Below are 5,481 nucleotides of genomic sequence, written 5' to 3' on the forward strand. Positions count from 1 at the left end.
GTGGTATGTTTTCTGGTTAATAAAGCTTTGTTTTATTGCTACTTTTCAGGGACAGATTAAGCAACCATTGGTCAAAACCTTTTTTATTGACTTAATCTAAATTTTGGCGAAGTGCTTAAGCTGTGATCTAATGGAAGATAAAATAGAAAGATAAAAGAAAGCATAGTAAATGCAATGTAAGTAGAAGCAAGAGAGAACTGCCCTGTCACCTACGATACACATAATGCAAGGTTAGAAAGGTCTAGACAAGCTTTAAGTTTAATGGTGTGAGGTTTGGGTAAAAAACAAACAAATAAACAAACAAACAAACAAACAAATAAATAAATAAATAAATAAATAAATAAATAAACTGCGTGCTATGTTCCATGATCTCACAGGAGAAAATGCAGGTGGCTATGGTAACACAGAAGACAGCACTAGCTTAAGTTAGAGAAGTCAGGTAGATCTTTCTGGAGAATAATTGATTTCTAACGATAAATGCTAATATAGACAATAGAAGAGATGGTGGGAGGGGCCTTCTATGTAGATGTCAATAGAGAGAAGTTGGTGAATTTGAGCTTGGATATGATGTTGCTTATTGCATATCATTCAAACATTTGGAAATGATTTTTTTCCCTGGTGTTTATGGGCCATCATTGTTATCCATTCAGTTCTCTAACTTCCTTTTCTGCTCAAAAGTTACCTGCTCAGGAAGACTTCTCTGACCACTGAACACAAATGCTTCTCTATCACCGCCTTGGTAACTCTAATTTTAAGTCTTGATTTATGTTTCTTAATAGACTGTTTTATTACCTGTCAAAAAGAAAAAGCAAAGATTTATTTAATTACTTATTGTCAGGCTCTTTTATTTCAACTGTACACTACCCTAACACTTAGTGGATAAAATGCAATGAGCTTGTTAATCATGGTTCTGTGGTTCAGGAATTTGAGGAGAACTCATCAGGGATGATTTATCTGTTCTCTGTGTTGTGTCAGCTGGTCTCACTCATTCAGTTGGTAGTGGGGCTGGAAGACCAAGTATGGCCTGATTCATGTGTCAGGTGCCTTACTGCTGGGCTGTTGGCTGGGGTGCTTCTCTCCACATGACCTCTTTCTCCAGATGGGCAGCCTGAACTTCTTTACCAGGAGCCTAGGTACAGTAAAAGAATGAAAACAGCACCTGCCACATCTCATAATGCCTGGGCCCTGAACTAATACACCATCACTTCTACCATATTCTATTGATGAAATAAAACCCAATACCAACCCACAGTCAAAGGGAGAAGAAATAGGTTCCACTTTTTAACTTGAGGAATTGCATGTGCATACAGGCCCAGGAGGAATTGTTACAGTTCCTTTTGCTGACTAGTCATCACATCTTCTAGAATAGCGGTTCTCAACCTTCCTAATGCCTTGACCCCTTAATACAGTTCCTCATGTTGTGGTGACCCCCATCCATAAAATTATTTTTGTTGCTACTCTATAACTGTAATTTTGCTACTGTTATGAATTGTAATGTAAATATCTTTTTATTTTCCGATGGTCTTAGGCGACCCCTGTGAAAGGGTCGTTCGACCCCCAAAGGGGTCGCGACCCACAGGCTGAGAACTGCTGTCTAGAACTTGAAGTTGTATGGAATCATGTAGTTCTGTGGAATGAAGAATATAGTTGCTTATTTTTTTTTCATTATGTTTACATTGAAACACTGTTGAGTATCACGGATCAACTCATCTTTTCTACCATGCCTTTTTTTTCATAATTCCCCAAATCCTTGGAAGAGGGCCATATACATTTTACACATTTAGTTTAGAATTTGAAACATGCTAAAGTATGTTGATTAACTCACACTGACATTAATTGAAAGGTTTAAATACCATTGTGGGGGGCAAGTAAATGTAGACTCACTGGTTTTACAAAAAATGGAGCTAGGGATAGTAAATAGTTACGTTGTTTTTATTATTTTGCATTCTACACGATGCTGTGTTCTCCATAAAGCAAACTCTAAAAGAAAAGTATAAAAGAAAGTAAGAGGTTTGGTGTAAAGGGGACTACTGAATTTGACAGTCAAAGGAAAGTTTTCAAAACCTAATGCCAGATGTTGGGTCAATCTTGGCAATCGTTTTTCTTTTCGTTTTACATTAGGATCTTTATATCTACTTTTTTAAAGTCCATAATATTGCAGAAATGACAGTTTTAAGCAAAAACATTTTAAAGACCAAATGCTTTCCCCCCCTTCTCTGAAATATGATTATTTCAATTACTGCTAGCAAACAATTAATCACGAAATGATTCATCAGACTGCAGCTGGGATTGGAGAGCTGACTTCCTTTTTTAATTCCTATTTTATGTTCTACTGTGCTCAGCATGGATTGAGTAATAGCAAAATTAATAACCTTTCCCTACCCTCAGTACCTTTTTCAAATACCAGCAAAAGGAAAATTTTGAATACTTTTCTCAAGTACATTTTTCCCCACACATTTCTACAAGAACTTTAGAGTTACAAGAGTTGATTCATTTTGCTGTAAGAACAAGGTATAATATAGAATGATGTTTAAGACTTTACCAACTGTCCTTTGCTATTTTTTTATTAAATAATTCATTATAGAGGAACGGCTCTAAAACTTACTCCAAATGGATAATGCCTTTCTATTTCTTGGCTCCCTGACATTTTGAACTTTATGTGAAGGACATATAAAATACGGAATTAATGTCCATATTTAGAGAACAACTATTAGCAAATTCATTAGTCAGACATTGTATACACTTTTAAACTTTGAAATAAGCTTTCTCCCCCCTACTTCTAATATATTAAGTCAAAAGTAGTTTAGAAGTTTATCTGAGTCATATGACTCTAAATATACACTGTAGTGATACATACGCATCTACTCAGCAATGTATCGTCTTCTAGTGTTCTGATAATCAATATGTTGCATTTCTTAGAATCCAGTGAGAGGGTATTGTAACCTATTTAGACGATGCCCAGGAGGTGCCAGAAGGTTGGCTTGGGAGAAGCATACCTACCCTCTACTCTGGAGGAGGAGTGAGTTCACTTAGAGAAAGGGGTTTCAATTAAACAGTCCATAGACTCCAACGATCTAAAAAGGTTACAGCACAATTTATGTCATTTGTGCATTCTCTATACCTTTCATCAGTTTATCCAATGTATTAAAATAAATCTCCTTTGTGGAAACCAGAAGTTCTCTTCAGGACAGTACCCAATCGTCATCAATATAATCACATTCATTCATTTACTTAATTATTTTAAAGACCAGTATGTTTTGAAAATATTAGCTATAAGTCCTGTAGGCTAAAGGTTTTTTTCCCTCCCATTATCCTTAATGTTACAGAAATCATAACTAGTACATATTAGTAATATTACACATATCAAAAACTTAGAAGGATATGAGGCTTTACTCCACCTTTATGCCAGGTTACCTTGCCATAGTTTCATGGGTGCTAGCAGAAGACACAAGACTCCTGACTCAGAAACAAAAACCTTTATTATTCACAGCAATAGGACTAAGTCAGCACTTTGCTTGTGTTCCACAGGACAATGTTAAGTAAGTCAAGTGGCTGCTCACACACAGTGGTTTAAATTATAGGAGTAGAATTCCATCCTTAGGAAAACCAAATGTTTTGTAATGTGCAGTAAACCTACCTGATTTTTGCTCCAAAGTGAAACATTCTTTGTCACACTGAACAATATACATGCAAGACCTTGAAGTATTGTCTTCTAACAATATGTACTCCTAGATTCAACATTGTCTTGACTTCTGGAAAATGTTCTTATGCGTGCACCACTCTGTAAGCCACATTGATTAATATGGCTAATGCGATTGGGACTAAATCTATTCAATTTGTCTCATACTACAGTTAATTAAGGTTATCATCATTAGGATTTTGAGCAGTAGGATGAGGAAATATACAGTATTAACATCAACTGTCCCAGACCCAAGTAGCTAAGCAAATCTCATGAACCATCTGGCTCTAGCTTAGATATCTAGGTGCCTTCCTCCTTAAAATTTCATACTGACCTTTAAACTTGGCCAACAGTATCACTCCAGGTATAGCAGAATATATTAGAGATCACAAATACCCTACCTTGGCACTCAAGGAGAATATTTAGGGTCAATATCATACATAACAAGCCTGACCACTGAGTTAAGACTAACCTGAATACACATGATGTGTTTGATCACCTCAACAAATATCAAAGACAGATTTTGTGCTAACATTTCTAATTGGATGATTCACATTGTAGGGAAAACTAACTACTAGTAATTTAGGGAATCACTGAGCTACTGCAATAGGAATGGGGGTGAAGCAGATAACTAAATGTGTTGACAGGAATTGTATAGGGAAGTGTAGGGCTAGGGCCATCACTTGTTCTTTTGATAGACTTTTTGACAAGACGAATGGTAATCAAAAGATGGCCAAAGCTTCTTAGTGGTAAATTACAGACCCAGACATCAGTTAAATTTTACTGCTTATTAGTTTGGGAGATCCATACAAGGGTATTTTTCTTGAGAAGTTTCTAAGAATAGCCAGAAGAAAAAACCAAAAACATTAATACCCCTTCCTCATTTATGCCTCCTGGTGTCTAAGTTGTTCCCTCCCTAAGTGTCAGGTTGTTGTTCTTCCCCCACTGCCATACAATACCTGTGTCCCATTACAGTAACTATAAATTCACCTTTTCTGAATTATCTTTTATGCCATCTTTCATTCAGAATGCATAGGTGCAAAAGTGACAAAGGCAGTTTAATAAAACATATATAGACATCTGTTATTTCCCTTACTTTGACCAGTGTGGGCTACTGTACGAGAACTCAGCAAGCAGTCTACTCAACCAAGGGGTAGCTACCTTTACAATTTAACTGTGGCATGTTTCTAAGAGAATCCAGGTGGTTGAACAAGAATTAAGATTGAATGTCCTAAGATTCTTTTGATCAGTCTGCCACACAGAGGGTGTACAAACCAAGCCAGCCTAGAGTTCCTACTGGGAAAAAAATAATAAGCATCAAGCCCAGTAATGGTCAGGGTTCAATCCAAAATTCCAAAAGATATATATGACTTCCTTATTATTTTCAGAAGACGTGACCAAAAAGAGATGATATATTTCTGGCAACAGCTGCATTCAATAGTCAAACTGCTTTTCCATATGGAGGTATCCCAAAAAACTGGAAACGGAACTACTGTATGAACCAGCAATTCCACTCTTGGGTATCTATCCAGAGAACCCCAAGATGATAATTCAAAAAAATATATGTACCCCTATGTTTATTGCAGCGCTATTCACAATAGCCAAGACTTGGAAACCGCCAAAATGCCCATCGGTAGATGACTGGATTAAGAAACTATGGTACATTTATACAATGGAGTATTACTCTGCTATAAAGAAGAATGAAATTGTACAATTTGGGATGATATGGATGGACTTAGAGACTATTATGTTAAGTGAAATAAGTCAGTCGGAGAAAGACAAATACCATATGATTTCACTTA

This window comes from Hipposideros armiger, unplaced genomic scaffold, assembly GCF_001890085.2.
Source record: "Hipposideros armiger isolate ML-2016 unplaced genomic scaffold, ASM189008v1 scaffold_387, whole genome shotgun sequence".
NCBI lineage: Eukaryota > Metazoa > Chordata > Mammalia > Chiroptera > Hipposideridae > Hipposideros > Hipposideros armiger.